Raw genomic sequence first — 22,032 nt, forward strand, 5'->3', positions numbered from 1 at the left:
TCTGTATGCTTTTGATGGTGAGTATCCAACAAAGATTCCTTCATCAGCCTTTGATTCAAACTTTCCAAGCTGATCAGTATGAGTTCTCAAAACAAAGCACTTACATCCAAATACATGAAGATGTTTGATACCGGGCTTCTTTTCTTTTAGCATTTGATAAGGAGTAACACCATGTTTGTTTATCAGAGTGATATTCTGAGTATAATATGCTGTTTTTACTGCTTCAACCCAAAAGTAAGTGTGTAGTTTTGCTTCTTCTAGCAGAGTTCTGCCAGCTTCAATCAAGGTTCTGTTCTTCCTCTCAATAACACCATCTTGCTGAGGTGTACCAGGAGCAGAGAATTGTTGTTCTATGCCTTTGTACTTGCAGAATTCCTCCATTTCTGAGTTCTTGAATTCAATGCCATTATCATTTCTCAGAATTTTCACTTTATGAGTGGATCCATATTCAATTTGCCTTATGTGGTCCTGAAGAATTTCTGGATTTTCATCCTTCCTGTGTAGAAAATAAACCCATGTATATCTAGTGAAATTATAATGACTCGTACATTTTTTTTATATTTAAAGGTGTGATTACTAATTAATTAAATAAATAAATTATGTATATGAGTTCTATCAGTTGGATATTATTTTGTTTATATTTTATTAATTATGTGTGATTATTGGTGTTCGAGGATGATTTGTGTAATTAGTTGTGAAACCGTGTTGTTTTGTTTTTGTATTTAAAGGTGATTCTATTCAAGAATTATTTCCATAAATACTTGGATTATCCCTAAAATCATTTTATGGCTTCATAATTTTATTAATTATTTTTAGGAATTTTTAAAATTGAGAAATCAACATGTCATCAATTATTTAGCCATATATGATTTTCTGATTGTAATTATTTGTTAAATCCGTATTTAATTCCAAAATTCTTTGAAAATTACGAAACTCATATTTTACTAAGTTTTTAATATTTTGAGAATTTTAAAATTATTTTGAAAATTTTTGGGATTAAATTCACCTACACGTTTGTTCGTTAAATCGTTAAATGCGGGTATGAGTTACATTTCAAAAACGGTTTAAAAATTATGAAAATTTTATTTTAATAACTTTTGAATATTTCAAGAATTTTGTATAAAATTTGTAATTTTCTGATGCATTCTGATGCGCAGCTGGTTCGTTCTTTTAAAAGAAAACCAACCAGAATTTAAACAGAAGCGAGACATATACACGTGTAATACATGTAATAGAGTGTTATGCTGATTCAGATACGAGGAAAATTCTTTGGAAATTAGAAATTGCAATCAGATAAATCAATTTTATCCCCTTAATTCAATTACTCTCTCCTTAATCTCTTCTCTATCTCTCTCATTTTATCTCTCTAATCTCTCTTCTGTCTCTCCCGTTTCATCTCTCTTTCTCTCCTCCTCTCGCATCTCCCCTCCCCTTTCCCTCCTCTTATTTTCCCCCTAGGTTCTGTTACCTTTTCCCCCGCCCGATTCCAATTTCCGGTGAGTCTCCGGCCGGGAACTCTGGCAAACCCCCCTGATTTTGTCCCTGTTCAGATAAATATCTATATGTATATAGATATGCTTGTGTGTATATGTTTGCTTGTGCATGTGTGTATTACAGTGAGAGTGTGTGCGTGTGTTGCAGTAAGAGTGTGTGCCTGTGTGTCGAGTGTGGTGGTGGTGGGAGGAGCGTGTAACGCGTGAATTGTGATTGTGGTTCGATTTTGTTTCGTTTCTGTTACTCAACTATTGATCGAATTATTTTAGTTTTCTACAGAGGCATATTTGACTGATTTTGTGAATTAAAATATTAAATTCATACCCGAATTATTTGAGTAATCGATGGAATTTATTTGGAAACCCGACTCGTGTCGGGCACCAATAAATTTTACCGCCGTCGGCGATGAGCCTCGGCGAGCCGACGGTGGACTGTGATGAATATTCTGAGTCCTACAATTTAAAATACAAAATATGATTTAAAATACGAATTGCGATTAAAATTATAAAATGGGACTGATAATTAATAATTGTATTTAAGTGGTATTGGTGAATTTGCGAATTATTGTTGTTGTCTGAAGTTGGTGGTTGGAATTTGGATTGGGTTGGGTTGTTGTGATTGATTTGACGTCGGGATGTTCGACGGGTTAGCCGATAATCAAAGGAGGTGCTGCCCGATTTCCGGAAAATTTAATTACGAAAATACGAGGCCGTACCCAATGGCTATCGGAACGTCGATCGATTATATATAACTATTTTGTACGAAATCTGATTATGTGTTGAGATGAAATACTTTACGAAAATTGATAACCCTAATTTCATAAAAGGATAAATATACTCAAGCATAATCGAAGGTCTAAGTTAGGATGTTTCGACTTTGTAGGTGTTAGTCGGAAAGCCCAAGAGTTGGCATTGGATAGCCTAATGGACAGTCGATGAGCTCAGTAAGGTTCCAATCGAAGGACCTGAGTGTTGAAGTCGAATCCAGGGTAATCTAGTGGTTAGGTGATAAAGCCTGAGCGTTCGTGTCGGCTCAAGGTCAATCGGTATTAGTGTAAAGCTCTGCAAGGCAAGTACCCCTGAACAAATCTTTTATGGTTCAGTATATATGAATAATTGTTGATTTAAATTACGTACTGGAATAGAATGATTTAAGTTACGTATCTCCTGGGTTTCAAATTGTTTTGTTAACTTGGGTTTTGGGGGAAAAGTAACTTCTGAAAATGCCTATCTCTAAATTTTGAATAAAACGAAATTGTTTTGGGAAAATGTGCTATGTTATAATTATTTTGATAAGAGATAGGTAAGTGGTTTGGAAAACTGGATAAAAATGATCAGATAATTGGATGAGTGTGCGCAGAAGGCCCGTAACGGCCTGGAAGTTAGCGTAAGAGGCAAAGTGGTTGCGAACCCTGTTATAACCACCAGCCCAGCGTGACAGAGACCTAGCTAGTCTCTGAGTTCTGGAACAAGTTTCATAGAATAGCCTGATCAGCTGTCTCACCAGGGATCATCCAATGCTTTTATATCTGAGCAAGCAATTTTGAGGTTCCCGGAAAGGAACAAGTTTTATAGGTCCTGCGATGGGATAAGTTTTATGGTTCCCGTAACGGAACAAATGATTTTAGGTCCCCGTAATGGGGCAAATGGTTTTATGGGTCCTGCGATGGGATATAAGATTTGAAAATGAAAGAAGCATGTTAAAATTGAAATTGATATTTATGCACATCACACAACTAATGATTTGGTTTTACAGAGCATGCTAGTTTTGATATCCAGTTCATACATGTTTTACTTGTTTTCTAGCAAGTTATAATTTCTGTTCCTATGATTGTTTATCATAAACTGTTTCTGATTACTATTCATATAGTGGTACTGCTGAGCAATTGATTGCTCACCCTTGCAAAATGTTTTATATATGTATTGCAGATACCTAGGAGATTCTTCAGTGGTAGTCGGGGCAGAGTTCCAATTACTTCCGTGTCAGGCTCCTCTGAGGTAGTTGTGTTGGACCCAAGCGGGTCTGTTGAGTTGCTGAATAAAGATAGTATTGTTTGAATTGTCCTTAGTAAGTTGGTTTTGTGAAGGTTGTAACCTAAGCCATACTTTAACCTGGAAAAAGGTCTTGGTAAAGGGGTCAAAATTATGTATAATTAATAATTTGGGTTATGTTGTTTATTAGTATTGTTGTTAGTGACGTCAACTCCTGACCCCGGGGTTGAGGCCGTTACAGTTGGTATCAGAGCTACAGGTTTGAGTCCCTGATTTAGGTTAGGAATAGAGTCAGAATAATGCAATAAAGTTTATTCTATATAGATATGAGTCAGCAACTCAACCAGAGGAGCGAGTCTATGAGTTTAGTCAAGGGTTCGAAAGCGTAATCCTGATGTCTGTTGGGGATTGGCTGGAACTGCCCTATATTTTTAGTAATTCTCCCTTATATATAGGTATCATTGGCAATGTCTAAGTTGAGGTTTCTAGTTTCTTTTCTCGAGCAAGCGAGTCTGACCGTGAAAGTTCAGGTGGAAGGGTAATAGTCAGCGACTGCCATGACAGCCGAGTCTTATAGTGAATATGGATCAGTATTGAGGTTTATACCTTGAACCCTTATATTTCTTTCCTTGGAGGTTCTATCGGTTGATTGGGGCAAACAATATATATGATGTGACTATTTGTCTCTGTGACAAAGGGTCTGGTGGGACGCCACTGAATTATGTATTGTAAACTGTATGGTACTAAGATTGGCCATCTTACGTACTTGTATGGTTGCTCCCAGTCATATCCGCATCTTTTTCACTTTCTTTCAGGATGGATTATCTTGATTTTGAAATTTTATTTGGCATTTTATTTCAATAAATTTCCTTTGCTAACCTCTGTAGTCGGACCGTCCTAGTTATGGAAAGTAAACGAAGCGTTGACCGTCAAGAGAAGTAAAAGTTCTATATCCGGTTGCTTATTGGTAGTTGTGGCTGAAATAGCCAACCCTGTTTTATTATGTTGATTAGTGATACATATGGTTATTAACATGTTATGTGTCACAGTATTGTGAACCGTGGAGTTGAGTGGTGAAAGACGGTTAGTATACTTGTTGGTGGTTTGGTTGATGTTGATGGATTGATATGGTTGTTGGTTGATTGTTGGTGTCGGCTTGAGTCCGACTGGCAGTCAATAACATAAAGGAAATGCTGCCCAAATTTTTGAAAAATTCCCTACCATTATGGATACAACTTATACTTTTGTGCGTTACTGAGGTTTCTGTTGATACTCCAATTGATCAATTAAAAGAGAGAGTTGGTTAATTGTATGAACTAATGGTCGGTTTGATGGAAGTCGGTTTCAATTAGAGTATGTCAATTTCTAACGTGATTTTCAGACCTGGAAACAAAGAACGTTTGGTGTGTCACATGTGGTCATAAGGGTCATTATGCGTCAGAGTGCCATCAAGAAAATTCAAGAGTTACTTGCTACAAATGTGGGAAGGTTGTGCGTATTGCAAAGAGATGTGGAATGGTTACTCAAGGTACTACATCCCAGGGGTCAACATCCAGCATAGTTAGAGAAAGAACTTCCGGAGTGACGAAAAGATTGAGTGTTTAGAATTCAGATGTAGTGCACCTGATCTGACATCCTTTGAGCTAGAGGAGTTTGACATGATTTTAGTAATGAATTGGTTGTCCTTTCATAAGGCAAAGATTAATTCAGGAGAAACGAATAGTAAAGCGTATGGAAGCCAGTAGTAGGGTGAGTTGCTAAAGGAAGGAGCAAGATAAGAAGCTCTTCCAATCGTGCAAAGAAAAGAGTTAATAAGCTAAGGAGATAAAGTAGATCCACCTTGTGTAAAGATACGAAGAATAAAATACTTAAGTTGAAGGAAGTTGAGTAATATATAATTGCCTTGGAATTTCTGTAAAGGCCAGCAGGGCGAAATAATTAGTTCGATAATTGTAAAAGATATTAGTAAGGGAAAATGAGCATACCAGATATAGTCCCTTGGTTTGCACCAAAGATGTTGCTAAAAAGAAGAATGAAATTATGAGATTATGTACTGTTTATCGGGAAATTAACAAAACGACAAATAAGAATAAGTAACCCCTATCTAAAACTGATTACTTTTATGACATAATTCAAGGAGTGTGTTATTTCTCGGGAATTGACTTAAGATCCAGCTTGAGGACGTATCGAAGACTGCAGTTAAAACGAAATATGGGCATCACAATTTTTGATAATGTTATTTGGATTAATAAGTGTATCAGTTAGCAAACATGGTGTATAAGGAGTGCTTGAATAAGCATGATTATATTTATTGATAACATCCTCAGTTATTCAAGGATTAAGGATGTCCATGTGGAACGCCCAAGGATCTCCCTACGAGGATTAGAAGGGAAGAAATATACGTTAAATTTTCCAGAATAAATTGTAGTTGAGATAAACAAGGGATATCAATTGTTTCATCAAAATCCGCCTAAGCAAGGTCGGTGTAGTAACAGATGCCCTGCATAGAATGAAAGGATTGAATGTAATTAAGATCATTGAGGAATTAATAAAAGAATTGGAAAGAGTACAATGTGAAGTTCAAATATCTGAAGGTGAGAAGAAGTGAAGATATAAGATTAATTTCCAGTCTTAACTGTTGGAGAGAAGCAAGAAGTGTTCGAACGTTTGGAAATTAAATTGAAGATGAGCACCGCCTATCATTCGTAGACGAAGGGTCAAAGTAAAAGCATGATTCAGGCAATATAAGATATGTTGAGAGTATATAGTTTGAATCCAAAAGGAAACCGTGGTAATCACCTACCATTGATTGAGTCTTCTATGTTAATAATTATCATGTTAGTAGGGAATGCTATCTTGCGAATCCCTGGGTGAGCATAAGTGTGAGTTCCCCTCTATTAAGAGAAAGTAGGAGTATAAATGTTGTTAGGTCCTGAGTCAACTCAGCGTACCAAGGACGTAGTGGTGTTGATTCGGAAAAGAGTTGGAGCAGTTCGGGATGGACAAAGAAAGAAGACAGATTTGTATCGAAAGAGTATGGATATAAAAGTAGGAACGTGGGTATTGACAAAATTTCACCTTGAAAGATATTGGTTAGGTTTGATTAGGACGGGCGAGTCGAGTCCTAAATATATGTACCCGTTGGAGGTATCGAGTAAGATAGATGAAGTGCTCATGAGTTATCATTGTCATTACAGTTGCAAACATTTATAATGTGATATGCATATCATTGTTAAAGCGATATGTTCTTAATTCAAACCAAATCATTGAGTAGGAGCCAATGGGCTCTTGTCCAAATTGTTCTGCATGGAATGATCGACTCAGATCCTAGATCGTTATAAGCGAATCCTTAGGAATAAGTCCATATCCATAGTAAGTGTGCTTTGAATGAATCCTCGAGTAGAAAAGTCTACTTAGGAGTTACAGTCAGTTATGTTTGACAAATATCCTCACTTGTTTGGTTAAAAATCAGATTCTGAGGACAAAATCTTTTTAAGGGGGGAAGATTATAACGACTCGTACATTTTATTTTTATATTTAAAGGTGTGATTACTAATTAATTAAATAAATAAATTATGTATATGGGTTCTATCAGTTGGATATTATTTTGTTTATATTTTATTAATTATGTGTGATTATTGGTGTTCGAGGATGATTTGTGTAATTAGTTGTGAAACCGTGTTGTTTTGTTTTTGTATTTAAAGGTGATTCTATTCAAGAATTATTTCCATAAATAATTGGATTATCCCTAAAATCATTTTATGGCTTCATAATTTTATTAATTATTTTTAGGAATTTTTAAAATTGAGAAATCAACATGTCATCAATTATTTAGCCATATATGATTTTCTGATTGTAATTATTTGTTAAATCCGTATTTAATTCCAAAATTCTTTAAAAATTACGAAACTCATATTTTACTAAGTTTTTAATATTTTGAGAATTTTAAAATTATTTTGAAATTTTTTGGGATTAAATTCACCTACACGTTTGTTCGTTAAATCGTTAAATGCGGGTATGAGTTATATTTCAAAAACGGTTTAAAAATTATGAAAATTTTATTTTAATAACTTTTGAATATTTCGAGAATTTTGGTATAAAATTTGTAATTTTTTGATGCATTCTGATGCGCAGCTGGTTCGTTCTTTTAAAAGAAAACCAACCAGAATTTAAACAGAAGCGAGACATATACACGTGTAATACATGTAATAGAGTGTTATGCTGATTCAGATACGAGGCAAATTCTTTGGAAATTAGAAATTGCAATCAGATAAATCAATTTTATCCCCTTAATTCAATTACTCTCTCCTTAGTCTCTTCTCTATCTCTCTCATTTTATCTCTCTAATCTCTCTTCTGTCTCTCCCATTTCATCTCTCTTTCTCTCCTCCTCTCGCTTCTCCCCTCCCCTTTCCCTCCTCTTATTTTCCCCCTAGGTTCTGTTACCTTTTCCCCCGCCCGGTTCCAATTTCCGGTGAGTCTCCGGCCGGGAACTCTGGAAAACCCCCTGATTTTGTCCCTGTTCAGATATATATCTATATGTATATAGATATGCTTGTGTGTATATGTTTGCTTGTGCGTATGTGTGTTGTAGTGAGAGTGTGTGCCTGTGTTGCAGTAAGAGTGTGTGCCTGTGTGTCGAGTGTGGTGGTGGTGGGAGGCGCGTGTAACGCGTGAATTGTGATTGTGGTTCGATTTTGTTTCGTTTCTGTTACTCAACTATTGATCGAATTATTTTAGTTTTCTACAGAGGCATATTTGACTGATTTAAATTCACGCCCGAATTATTTGAGTAATCGGTGGAATTTATTTGGAAACCCGACTCGTGTCGGGCACCAATAAATTTTACCGCCGTCGGCGATGAGCCTCGGCGAGCCGACGGTGGACTGTGATGAATATTCTGAGTCCTACAATTTAAAATAAAAAATATGATTTAAAATATGGATTACGATTAAAATTATAAAATGGGACTGATAATTAATAATTGTATTTAAGTGGTATTGGTGAATTTGCGAATTGTTGTTGTTGTCTGAAGTCGGTGGTTGGAATTTGGATTGGGTTGGGTTGTTGTGATTGATTTGACGTCGGGATGTTCGATGGGTTAGCCGATAATCAAAGGAGGTGCTGCCCGATTTCCGAAAAATTTAATTACGGAAATACGAGGCCGTACCCAATGGCTATCGGAACGTCGATCGATTATATGTAACTATTTTGTACGAAATCTGATTATGTGTTGAGATGAAATACTTTACGAAAATAGATAACCCTAATTTTATAAAAGGATAAATATACCTATTTTCTGAAAATGAACACCGAACTGACTTTCGAAGACGTGAACCCTAATTGATACGTGTATTATTATGTGAAGTATTACGAGTCGGGTTTTGTTAATGTTCGGGTAGATTATTAGCGAGGATATGTCAAGCATAATCGAAGGTCTAAGTTAGGATGTTTCGACTTTGTAAGTGCTAGTCGGAAAGCCCAAGAGTTGGCATTGGATAGCCTATTGGACAGTCGATGAGCTCAGTAAGGATCCAATCGAAGGACCTGAGTGTTGAAGTCGAATCCAGGGTAATCTAGTGGTTAGGTGATAAAGCCTGAGCGTTCGTGTCGGCTCAAGGTCAATCGGTATTAGTGTAAAGCTCTGCAAGGCAAGTACCCCTGAACAAATCTTTTACGGTTCAGTATATATGAATAATTGTTGATTTAAATTACGTACTGGAACAGAATAATTTAAGTTACGTATCCCCTGGGTTTCAAATTGTTTTGTTAACTTGGGTTTTGGGGGAAAAGTAACTTCTGAAAATGCCTATCTCTAAATTTTGAATAAAACGAAATTGTTTTGGGAAAATGTGCTATTTTATAATTGTTTTGATAAGAGATAGGTAAGTGGTTTGGAAAACTGGATAAAAATGATCAGATAATTGGATGAGTGTGCACAGAAGGCCCGTAACGGCCTGGAAGTTCGCGTAAGAGGCGAAGTGGTTGCGCACCCTGTTATAACCACCAGCCCAGCGTGACAGAGACCTAGCTAGTCTCTGAGTTCTGGAACAAGTTTCATAGGATAGCCTGATCAGCTGTCTCACCAGGGATCATCCAATGCTTTTATATCTGAGCAAACAATTTTGAGGTTCCCGGAAAGGAACAAGTTTTATAGGTCCTGCGATGGGATAAGTTTTATGGTTCCCGTAATGGAACAAATGATTTTAGGTCCCCGTAACGGGACAAATGGTTTTATGGGTCCTGCGATGGGATAGAAGATTTAAAAATGAAAGAAGCATGTTAAAATTGAAATTGATATTTATGCACAACACATAACTAATGATTTGGTTTTACAGAGCATGCTAGTTTTGATATCCAGTTCATACATGTTTTACTTATTTTCTAGCAAGTTATAATTTCTATTCCTATGATTGTTTATCATAAACTGTTTCTGATTACTATTCATATAGTGGTACTGCTGAGCAATTGATTGCTCACCCTTGCAAAATGTTTTATATATGTATTGCAGATACCTAGGAGATTCTTCAGTGGTAGTCGGGGCAGAGTTCCAATTACTTCCGTGTCAGGCTCCTCTGAGGTAGTTGTGTTGGACCCAAGCGGGTCTGTTGAGTTGCTGAATATAGATAGTATTGTTTGAATTGTCCTTAGTAAGTTGGTTTTGTGAAGGTTGTAACCTAAGTCATACTTAAACCTGGAAAAAGGTCTTGGTAAAGGGGTCGAAATTATGTATAATTAATAATTTGGGTTATGTTGTTTATTAGTATTGTTGTTAGTGACGTCAACTCCTGACCCCGGGGTTGAGGCCGTCACAGAAATCATCAACAATTACAAGTGTGTACCTTTTCTTGTTGATGGACATTATGTTCACTGGTCCAAAGAGGTCCAGATGTAGCATGTGATATGGCTCAGAAATTGAGAATTCAGTTTTGCTTTTGAAAGATACTCTTCTTTGTTTGGACTTTTGTCAAGCATCACAAAGACCGTCAGATGAGTACAGCATGTTTGGCAATCCTCTTACAAGCTCCTTCTTGGAAAGTTCATTGATTGGATTGAAGTTGAGATGTGAGAGCTTCTTATGCCAGTTCTAGCTCTCATCTACTGATGCCTTAGAGATAAGGCAAGTAGCTTCCTTTTCAAGACTTTCATGTAGCCTTGCTTCATAAATGTTACCATGTCTGTATCCTATCAAGACAATTTTCTTTGACTTATTATGAACAACTTCACAGTGTGAGTCATAGAATATAACACGATAACCTCTAACAGTGATTTGACTGATGCTCAGAAGATTATGCTTCAGTACATCCAATAGAGCTACATTCTCTATTGCTACCTTTCCAATTATCAAGTTGCCATATCCAGAGTGTGTCCTACATTTCCATCTCCATAAGATACATCTGGGCCAACCTTCTTCTCAAATTCTGAAAGCATGGATTTATTTCCAGTCATGTGTCCTGAACATCCACTATCCAAGACAAGTGTATTTTTCTTGTTACCCTGCAATCAGAAGAATAATTAATTAGAAGGATTTTTAAGGACCCACACTTGTTGGGCCCTCTTTTTGGACAACTTAAGCCTTTGTGTGTCAGGAGTACTTTTGACAGTTTTTCCTTTGTCAGGATTTGTCTTGTCAGAAGCAGATTTAGTAAAACCAACAAAATTAAGCACACAAGCAACTTTATTAAACTTAGGCAAAGGTTCATAGTAATTGTGATACAACTTGTGATAAGAACTGCAAGTATAAATTGAATGCCAGCTACTACCACAATGAAAATAAGGAGTTTATGGTTTATAAAATACTGATCTACCCCTAACATCAGACTCAGGAATAGCCATTTTCACTTTCTTATTCCTCCTGCAATCAATAGCAAGATGATTAGTATTTCCACAGTTACAACAAGTTTTTCTAGAAGCATTGGGAACAACCTTGTAATTTGAATCTTTAGAAATACCTTGCTTACCATTCCTGTTTCTTTTAGGACTTTTTACTTGAGGTTTGTCAGTAACCTCAGATATTTTCTTTTTCAATTGTCTTGCTGACAAAAGTCCTATGTTCTTTTCTTTCTTAACAGACTTAATGGTTTCTTTGCTTTTCTTTCTTTGAGTTTTATCACTTACCAGTTTTTCTTGTGATACTGATGTTGAACCCTTTTCAAAAGTGGATTTGGCTTCATCAGCTTCTGAAGAGATAAATTTAACAGGATTTTTAAGAGTAATTTTATTTTCAGTGTCAACATCCTTAACTCCATCTTTATAGCCTAAGCATTCTTTCCAGTTTTTCTTTGAGATTATCTCATGAACCTTTTTGCCTGAAACAATCCAGGCTTTAAGGGTTTTCTCTCATTTTCTAGATCCTTTTCTAACATACTGTATCTTGCCACAAGAATCTTAACTGAATGTTTAGCTCTCTCACATTCTTTCTTCAAATCTATCTGATTTATTAAGTTAGACTCTAACTGTTCATTCCTAGATTTCAAGATCTCAATTTCAGTTATAAGTCTATCATTTCCTAGAGTCTTATTCTTAAAACTACCATGCAAAGATTTAAATATAGATTTGAATTCAGATATATTTTCAGTATCAAAAGAGAAGAAATGAGTTTGTACCTTAGGCTCAGAAGCAGCAGGATCATCAAGACTGGCCATCAGTGCATATCATGTGTTTTCATCTTCAGAATCAGAGGAGTCCATCCAATTCTTGCTTGAAGTGATCAGGACTTTGTTCTTCTCTTTATCATGCTTTGTTTTCTTGCACTCTAAGGCAAAGTGACCAGGTTCATCACAGTTGTAGCACTTGATCTTTGTCATGTCTACCTACCCAGCTTTTGAGTCCTTTCCATCTTTTCTCCCAGTTGACTTCCTTTCACCTCCAGTGAACTTCTTCCTGAAACTTCTGTTGCTTTTAGACTTCCTGAATTGCATTCTCCTGAAGCCCTTAACCAACAATGCGGCCATTTGCATGACATCAGAATCCGTCATGTTCTCATCAGTTTCAGAATCAGTATCATCATCAGGATTCGATGATGAATCATCAGTATCTGATTCTGGAAAATTGTTCTTCTTTCGTACAGCTTCAACATACTTTTCTTTTGAAGCTTTATCATTTACTTTCAAAGCAACAGATTTCCCTTTGTTGCTCTTCCTCTCTCTCCTTTTCTGAACTTCCAAATCATGGGTTCTCAGCATGCCATAGACTTCATCCAGAGTAATTACTTCCAGATCATACTAATGTCGTATGATTCAAGTCTGAGTCTCCCATTCTTCACTCAAAGCTCTCAAAAACTTGGTGTTTGAATCCTCTCGATAATACACCTTTCCCACCAAAAGACAGATTGTTGAGCAGGGTCAGAAATCTATCATAGATGTCAGTGAGACTTTCATCAGGCTTGGCCTCAAAGTGTTCATATTCTTGAATCAGAACAACCCTTTTGTTCTTCTTGATGACCATGGTTCCTTGACATTGAGTTTCAAGAGCATCCCAGATCTCTTTGGCAGTCTTGTAGGCTATAACCCTATTTGACATCACAGAATCAAGACTGTAATGCAAAATGTTTCTTACCTTTGCATCTTTCAGCACAACTACTTTCTCTTCTGGTGTCCACTCAGTCTTCTCCTTCAGTTGATAATGTTCAGTAACAGTGGGAGTTGCACACACCAGTTTTGTTGGCATGAAGGGTCCATTATTGATTACATCGAGATAATCTTGATCTGTAGCTTCCAAGTGCAGGAGCATCTTCACCTTCCATGTTGGATAATCATCCTTTTTTAGAATGGGAATTTTAATGCTTTCATACTTGTTCAGAGACATGTTTAGATCATTTCTGATTGTAAATTTATCAGTGAGCTCTGATACCAATTGTTTCCCAGTGAAGATACAATTGTTTAAGGGGGGTTGGATACAATTGTATAAATGTTTCGAACAAGTAATAAAATATAACAGCCTTTTATATTTCTGATAAAAACTATTACAAAATCCTCTGAAAAAATACTGATGTTCTTGAGAGCTGCTAGGTCGAATGATACTCGAAATCGATTCACTAAGTGATGACCTAAACTGTGTTTATATACTACACAGCTACAACAAATCAATCTAAGATATGCATTATCAAAAGCTAACTGAAACTGATACATATCTTAAACTGAATAGATAATGTCCTATAACTCAGACGTAAAGGATATCTTCTCCACATTATAAGGAACAGAACAAATCCTCTAATGCCGACTGTCTTCAAATACTGATGACATCCAAATGCTGATGACATGCCAAATCCTGACGATACATCAGATCCTGATGACATCCGAACAGCCGGATCCTGAGCTTCTTCTGATCATTGAGAATTCAATATGTAACATATTGATTTATGAAATTATCAGTCATTTTCTGAATAATTACAAAAAAATTTATAAAGCCGGGAATCTTCCAACTTCAACCATTTTTATGTTTTTACAACTCAAAACTCTTCCGAAAACTCCTTCCTAAACAAATCTGGTAATTTCGGACATTTTCCGTATTTTGACTTTTTCGATCCGGATTACGGTTTGACCCGTTTGCGTCCCGGGACAAGATTTTCGATACGATAATCATTTCAGTGAATCAACAAAACCCGTATTCTCGAAAGACGGGATATTATTACGTTATTTTCGTATAAAGTGTCTTATAAGAAGTCCGATTTGGATAATTATCCAATATGGGTATCAAATCGGATCATTTTTACAATTACTTAGCGGCTAAGTAACTAATTTATCAATCCAAAACGATCCAACATGAACCAATATTCCATAAATATATAGAGCCCTTTTAAATATTTCATTTTATTCGTATAATCATAATTAGTCAGTTAAAACCGATAAAATATAGAGAAAATGTCAAATTGACGTCGCGTTCTTCATAATCAAACCCATGTACGAAGGCGTTCTTCAATAACATATAGAAAAGTGTGTTTGATTCTCAGAAATGAAATTAGGGTTCTTGATATGAATGTTCTAAATTGAAAATCGGGATTTTCTGGGTTAGGGGTTATTGTTTAAAATTGATGTTACCATTTTGTAGATCGTCGAACAACCAACTGATTGGTATATACCAGACTAACAAACGATACCGGAAAGGTGATGATCGGAAAAAATGATCGAGGTGGCGGTGAAAAGTTTAAACGGATTTTTCGTTCGATTCATCAATTGTTTGGCTGATTAGTTACTGCAGATGTGTTTCTAGGATTGCATAGATCATACACCTGTGTTTTGGTTGAATTCTGGACTGATTTCGGCTCGCCGGAAAAGCTCGGCGGTCGCTGTTAATGGCGACCGGTCGGCGAACGGCGGCGAAGCCGGAGAAGGTGACCAAAGTGCAGTTGAGCCCCTATGGTTTTCCTGATTTACAAATATAGTATTCCTGTTTTAAAATCTTATAAAAACAGGATTTCTGTTTTATTTATTTTCAAAAATAGTATTTCCTTTTATTTTAATTTCATAAAATGTTTATTTATTTATTTTAAATCCAGAAAATTGTTTTATTTATTCAAAAATAAATCTGATTTATTTTATTAATTAATTTTAATTAATTTTAATTATTTTAATTAATCGATTAATTTATTATTAATTGATTAATTAATTTAATTAATCATTGATTAATATTAATTGATTTAATAATTAGATTTAATTATTATTTTTAATTTAAAAAAATTATGAAAAATAGTTTCGAGCTTTAAAATATTATTTAAAATCATTTTCAAGGCTCTATAATTATTATAAAATTATTTTAAAGTCAGATTCGAGTATTCGAACCCTGTTATTTTGTCGCGAATGGATAGAGGGTTAGGATTATAATTAGGAAATAGAAAGATAGAACGTCGAGAGGTTGAGTGCGACTGTACAATAGATTTTGGTATGATTCGTGATGAGATTTGAGATTCTTATCTAGGGACGCGATTTTCAGATAGCAGTGATGGCAGATTCTTTTATTCCGGTATCGTCTGATCATTCAGAGTACCATCATCTATTCACGCCCTGCTCGTCCACCAGTGTTAGCCATATCACATCCTGTTGCGGCGATTGCACCTTTTCATGTTATTATCCCATCCCCTGATGCGAAGCTACCTATTCGAGAATCCCCCACATGTTGATTCTTGTTCTATCGGATGTTCGGCTGTGAGTGCATCCTTTCTGTCTACCCTCAACCTTGTTCTATACCATCAGTTTAAAACCCGTCTTAGAAAGTAATAGCACCTATGAGGATGGATTTGAGAGCTACAACATATGGTGAGTACATAAGATATTAAGAAGGGTGAGAAGAAACCTAAAGAGAGGATTCGTGTGTTTCGGAGAATAGTTGTTACCAGATTGTATGGAGTTACTAGTAAGTATGCCATCTATGATTATCTTGTGGAGTGAGCTAGATGGATTTCAAAGGAGTTTGAGAAGATTGGAAATCGAGTGTTTTCTTGGAATTAGATGATGATGTTATGACCAAACATGATGCGTATAGTAGTAATGTGATGTGATATTAGCCGATTTTGTTTTATAAAATATGTTTAATAGACCTATTATACTTAGTAATCGTAAGAAGTGATGATGGGAGTATTACCAGTATGAAAGATTTGAAGAGAAACTATGAATAAGATAATATGCAACTGTAACTGGATTTTTTGTCGACCAATGAAGGTAAAATGGACCTAACGAGGGATAGAGGATATACAGAAATGAATGAGCTTTTATCTGATTGTGTTCCCAATTTGATACTTTATAGTGGTTGGAAAAAATGACAACCAACTCATATATTAATGATGACCAGGTGTATGATTTTCAAAATTTTAAACCAGTTTTCAATAGAGATTTTCTTAACAGAATTTTTTTCTAAAAATCCTTTGAACAAAACAAGTTTTAAAAACTTGGTTGTCCAATTACTACTTGAGTTTCTCGATTGTTATAAGATTTGGATTACCTAGAACAATACTTGTTTTAGAAGTTAGTATGGGTAATTTAGAAGCCAAATAGACCCGTTATTATAGAGAAGGTTTGATTGTTCCTAGCAGAAGAGTGCAAATCTTGTTTGATAAGTTTAACAACAGAACCAATGTATGGAGAAACTGTTCTCCAATTTCTGAGACGATTAGAGTTCGAAGAATACATTGATTCATAAGAAGCCGAGTATGAGCAAAGAAGATTAAGAGGAAATTTCCAAACTTTCTAAAGGAAGAACGTTATTAGTAAAAAAGGTGATATGTTGAACAATCAGCAGCATAAGCAAAATTTGAAGTTATGAGTGTAAATCTCGTAAGACTGCAAATAAAGTCGAATTATAAACATGGAAGCGCAATGTGAAAGATACAAGACCCAATACATGTGAATTTATTCTAATGATCGATTTAAGAAAGCATTTCAGAGAACTTTCTAAAGTTTATATATGACTCGGAATGGGATCTATTGTCGGACAAGCGTTGAAGCTGTAAACAGATGAAATGTGGATGGCGACCAATGGTAAAATTCTTTCCTATAATCCTATATATTTTTATGAATCTCGAGTAAAGTATGAACTTCTTTCATGATCATCTCTATAAGGTGACAAGAAAATTGTTGAATTTTTTTTCAAATCATTCCTCCTTCAAAATATTGCTTTCTGATTGAGATAAACAGTGTTATGGTGTGACGCTTTGTCGAAATGACAAAGAGTCTGGTGGGACGCCACCTAATCATGTGTTGTATGTCATATAGTATGAAAGACTGGACATCTTGAATACAAATATGGTTGTCTCATTCATATCTAAATTATCATTCATTCTTTCCTCTTCAATTATGATTTCTTGATTCATCTTTCTGATTGTCTTCTTGTAATCTTATTCCTTACAAAAGGTTTCCAATCAGAATCATATACATAAATTCCTTTCTTGTGTAAGGTCTATCCTTTGAATGCTTTAAAAAGGAAGTGAAATGAACCCGTGTAGTAGATGGAGTTATATGACGAGTATGGATAATTGCAAGCCAATAAATGGTGGACATTTACATGTAGAGAAGAACCATTATACCGATAACGGGATTGTTGCGAGGACATCACATCAGAGGCGGAAATCTGTATACCCGATACGTTGCAAGTATGAGATTTTGGTGTGAATTGGAGTAGTTAGCGAACCGTATGAAGTAAATTAACTAGAGGAATAAGGAAGTAAAGTTGCGTATATAGGATAAGGCAAATGATTGATTGGACAACAAAAGCAAATGAAGAAATTCTTAATAATAACCAGATACTCGATTAATACATTGTGAAGATGAAGCATACCTCGATCATGTGGGAGATATTTGTAATGAAGATTTAAGATCGAAGAAATGCTAGTTATGAATAAACTTTGAGTATATTCATCAAGGGATGGTTGGGCTTTCCCACTCAAGTAAGTGAGTTATTGTAAATTTGATGTTTCTAACTGGGTCAGCAAAGAAGATTCAGTATGGAAAGACATAAAGGGAGATGAAAGTATGATGGTTTGACTGCAATAATTTTTTTAGAAGTGATGCTTTAAAACCAAATGAATTCTTTCACAAGATTATAATAGTGCTGGTTAAGACCACGTGCTGGTTATCAGAAGTTGAACAAGTTGACTAATAAGAATAAGCGTATATTTTCAAGGATGGATAAATTGTTAATTAAAGAGCTTGAATTAAACACAAACTAGAAGAATTATAGAATAATTTATAATTGTACTCAGTAGTGATATTATGTTATAATCATAAGATATGAGAAATGACATGGTATAATCAGAATTGTTCGCTATAATCTTAAGTTGAACTAAAGATATGAGTTATACTGATTAGTCTTATGTATGGTGGTGAAATGGTGAGTTTAGAAGATGGAAGTTGGTTGGTCTACTTCTGGGTTAATTGTTGGTTGTGTGATTGATTGTTGGTGTCGGCTTGAGTCCGACTGGTAGTCAATAATATAAAGAAGATGCTGCCAAAATTTTCGGAGAATACCCTACTATTGAAGATAGAAAGTATACTTCCGTGTGCTATTGATATTCCCGTTAATACTCCAAATAATTGTGATCTCAGTTCTGGAAAGAGGTTGTTATATCGAATCCGACTATATATAATTGATATTTGATTTCATTTAGCTAGTCATCATTTGGTGCAATTGATCAATTAAATGAGTTAATTGGGTAATTTTACTAATTAATGGTCAGTTAGATGGAAATCGATTCCAATTAGATTAAGTCAAATTTTGATATAACTTTCAAATCCGAAATCAAAGCAATGAGGAATTTGGAGAAGGTAAAGACACTAGTAGAATTCAGAATTTGTTGCAAATGTGTGAGTTTTTACTTGGATGAATATGCCCTTTATAACGAACAAGAGAAATAAAAGTTATTTATATGGACAAGTGAGAAGAATGTTTTCAAGACCTAAAGAGTTGAGATAAAGCAACGAGAAGGAAGGAAGGAAATGAAGAAGGGAGAAGGAATAAAGAAGAGATTAATAACTACACCAATATGGATTTTATTAGAAAATCAAAGAGATGTTATCATCTGCAATAAAGTTTATTAAAGGATGTCGTGTTTCTAAATTGTTTTGATAATCATACAATAAATGATTCACCAAGTATTTCTGTTTTGGATAAAGTGTGAGATACAATTTTAATTCAGTTTCTGATTGATGTTGATACTTAAGTTGTTGTTAAATATTGAAGTGGTATTAATATAGATGATTGATGTTTACTTCAGAATGGGATGTTATGAGCATCAAAGTTCGTATTGATATCTAATTTGATATGACATCAAATGAGTATAATATCAAGAGTTCGGTTTTGAATGAGCTACGAGAATGAAGAACGAAAATAGAAAAGGAAATGGAATCAAAAGGATGATGAAGAAACTTTATAAGATGCCAGGATATAGGTGAGATGTGGGTATTATGTGGGATTGGAGTAAAGTGAAGAGTTTAAGGAAAAAATTGTAAATTGAGATATGTAATGCATCTCAGAAATACGATTGAGTACCGAGGGCTGAAAGAAAATATCCAGTGACCAGACATGAAGAGAAAATGGGAGAAACATGTAAGTAAATGTTATACCTACCCAAGAATTAGGACGGAGCATCAAAGGCTAGATGGATTATTATAACCGTTGACTTTCAAAAAATAAAGATTGATATATTTCGCCAAGTGATGTCGTAGAAAAATCACCTGAGAACCAAGGGTGAGGAAATCATCAATTAAATTATTATTGATAGGTTATCCATACCCAGGCTTGCTCTTTTATTTGTGCACAGTTCGTCCAATAAGTGGGTGAGTTGCTGCTTGAAGAAATGGCGGTACGCCATCAGATTCAGAAATTGATTGTAAATGATCAATATTGTTTGATTTGAGATTTGACAGGAGTATTCTGAATACGATGAATTATGTCGAACCAGAATAGTATATACCACTCCTAGATGATCGAGCATAAGTAAGGTGAAATTAAAAGATAGGTATTTGGTTACGGTAACTCAAGGGATTCAAGCTACTCTGAGAACATGATATGAGATATAGGTGTCAAAGAATTCTTTCTGATAGTATGGCACAAAGAAAGGATAAACGTCATATGTGACTTGACGTCAAGGAAAGCATTATTGTCAGTTTCGTATGAGAACTTCTTAGAACCAAAACAAATGATAATATGGGATAGAATATGCTGGTAATGCCTCCAGATTAGGGCATTTTCTTCAAAATAGTATGAAAGTTGCGCTCAACAAATATACTCGGTTGTGATTCAAGGAAAATAAGATATGGTGATAAGTTTGTGCGACAATCATATCCAGTCAAAATTTTCTTGTTAATTCTTAATCCTAGAATAATTTCAAGAACGTCAGAAAATCGAATACGCCATGGGTTCAGTATATCATTCGCAGATGGATGAGAAGATTAAGAGGACGAGTAAAGGGCCTCGAATGCGATTGGAAGCGATTGTAAACTAAGTTAATTGAATAGAGAATCATGTGAGAATGGGGTTCAATAACCAGTAACTATTGCAAACGTTCATGAGCACGAATTACTAGAATTAGAAAGAACAGAGAATAAATATGCATTATGCCGGTCCTTTTGATATAAATAGGCAAGATAAGTGTAAGTGGGTTGGCTTCACCGCCACATGTATAGCTGCTTTATAGAGTGTTTATGTGTGTATATTCAGGAAAAGTAATTAAGCTCCATTATATATATAAAATGGAGGCTTAAATTGAGTTATATGAGCAACTAATAGAATTTAATATCAGCAAGAGGCTGTTAAGTATTGAGCGATGCTACGAGTAAAATTTACGAAAAATTGTAAGGTTGAGGGAACAACCTGGGAAAATGAGAGTGAGATACTTGAATGTATCATTATCTGATCCTTAGTGTAATTCTGAGGACATAATCTTTTTAAGGGGGAAGGATGTAATATCCGGGACATAGCGTGTAATTATTGTTATCGATAAATGATTATTATGTGATTATTATGTGATTTTTTGGTGAATTTTGACGATTTGTGTTGTTATATGGATGTTGATATGTGGTAAAGTAAAAGTGTGTTAATTTTACTATGCCCAGAATAAAATATAGTGAATTGTGATATTTTTCTGGTAATCTTTGGACTGTTATATGATTTTATATTGATTTATGAATTTATTAGTTATTTTCTGAATAATTACAAAAAAAATTTATAAAGCCGGAAATCGTCCAACTTCAACCATTTTTACGTTTTTACAACCTGAAACTCTTCCGAAAACTCCTTCTTAACCTAATCTGGTAATTCTGGACATTTTCCGTGTTTTGACTTTTTCGATCCGGATTACGGTTTGACCCGTGCGCGTCCCGGCGCAAGATTTTCGATAAGATAATCATTTTGGTGAATCAACAAAACCCGTATCTCGTAAGACGGGATATTATTACGTTATTTTTGTATAAAGTATTTTATAAGAAGCCCGGTTTGGATAATTATCCAATACGGGTATCAAATCGGATCATTTTTGCAGTTACTTAGCGGCTAAGTAACTAATTTATCGATCCAAAATGATCAAACACGAACCAATATTCCATAAATATATATAGCCCTTTTAATTATTTCATTTTATTCGTATAATCGTAATCAGTCAATTAAAACCGATAAAATACAGGGAAAACATCGAATTCACGTCGCGTTCTTCATAATCAAACCCACGTACGAAGGCGTTATCGAACTCCGATTCGGGCGTGCAATATATCAAATCGAAGCTCTCGAAAAGACCTTTCCGAATCAACCATCATTTTTGGTGCAGAAATCAAGGGTAATTTCTTATTTATTTATTTTATTTCGAATTTATTAAAGATTAAATTATGAAAATTTGTTCTTGATATTGTTGATATGATTTGATGATTCCATCGTGTAGATAATCTTTTTCTGGTCATTTCGGTATATTATACTTCAAATTTAGAGTTCAATAACATATAGAAAAGTGTGTTTGATTCTCAGAAATGAAATTAGGGTTCTTGATATGAATGTTCTAAATTAAAAATCGGGTCTTTTTGGGTTATGGGTTATTGTTTAAAATTGATGTTACCATTTTGTAGATCGTC

The sequence above is a fragment of the Apium graveolens genome, chromosome 5, assembly GCF_009905375.1.
Source record: "Apium graveolens cultivar Ventura chromosome 5, ASM990537v1, whole genome shotgun sequence".
Classification (NCBI taxonomy): Eukaryota; Viridiplantae; Streptophyta; class Magnoliopsida; order Apiales; family Apiaceae; genus Apium; species Apium graveolens.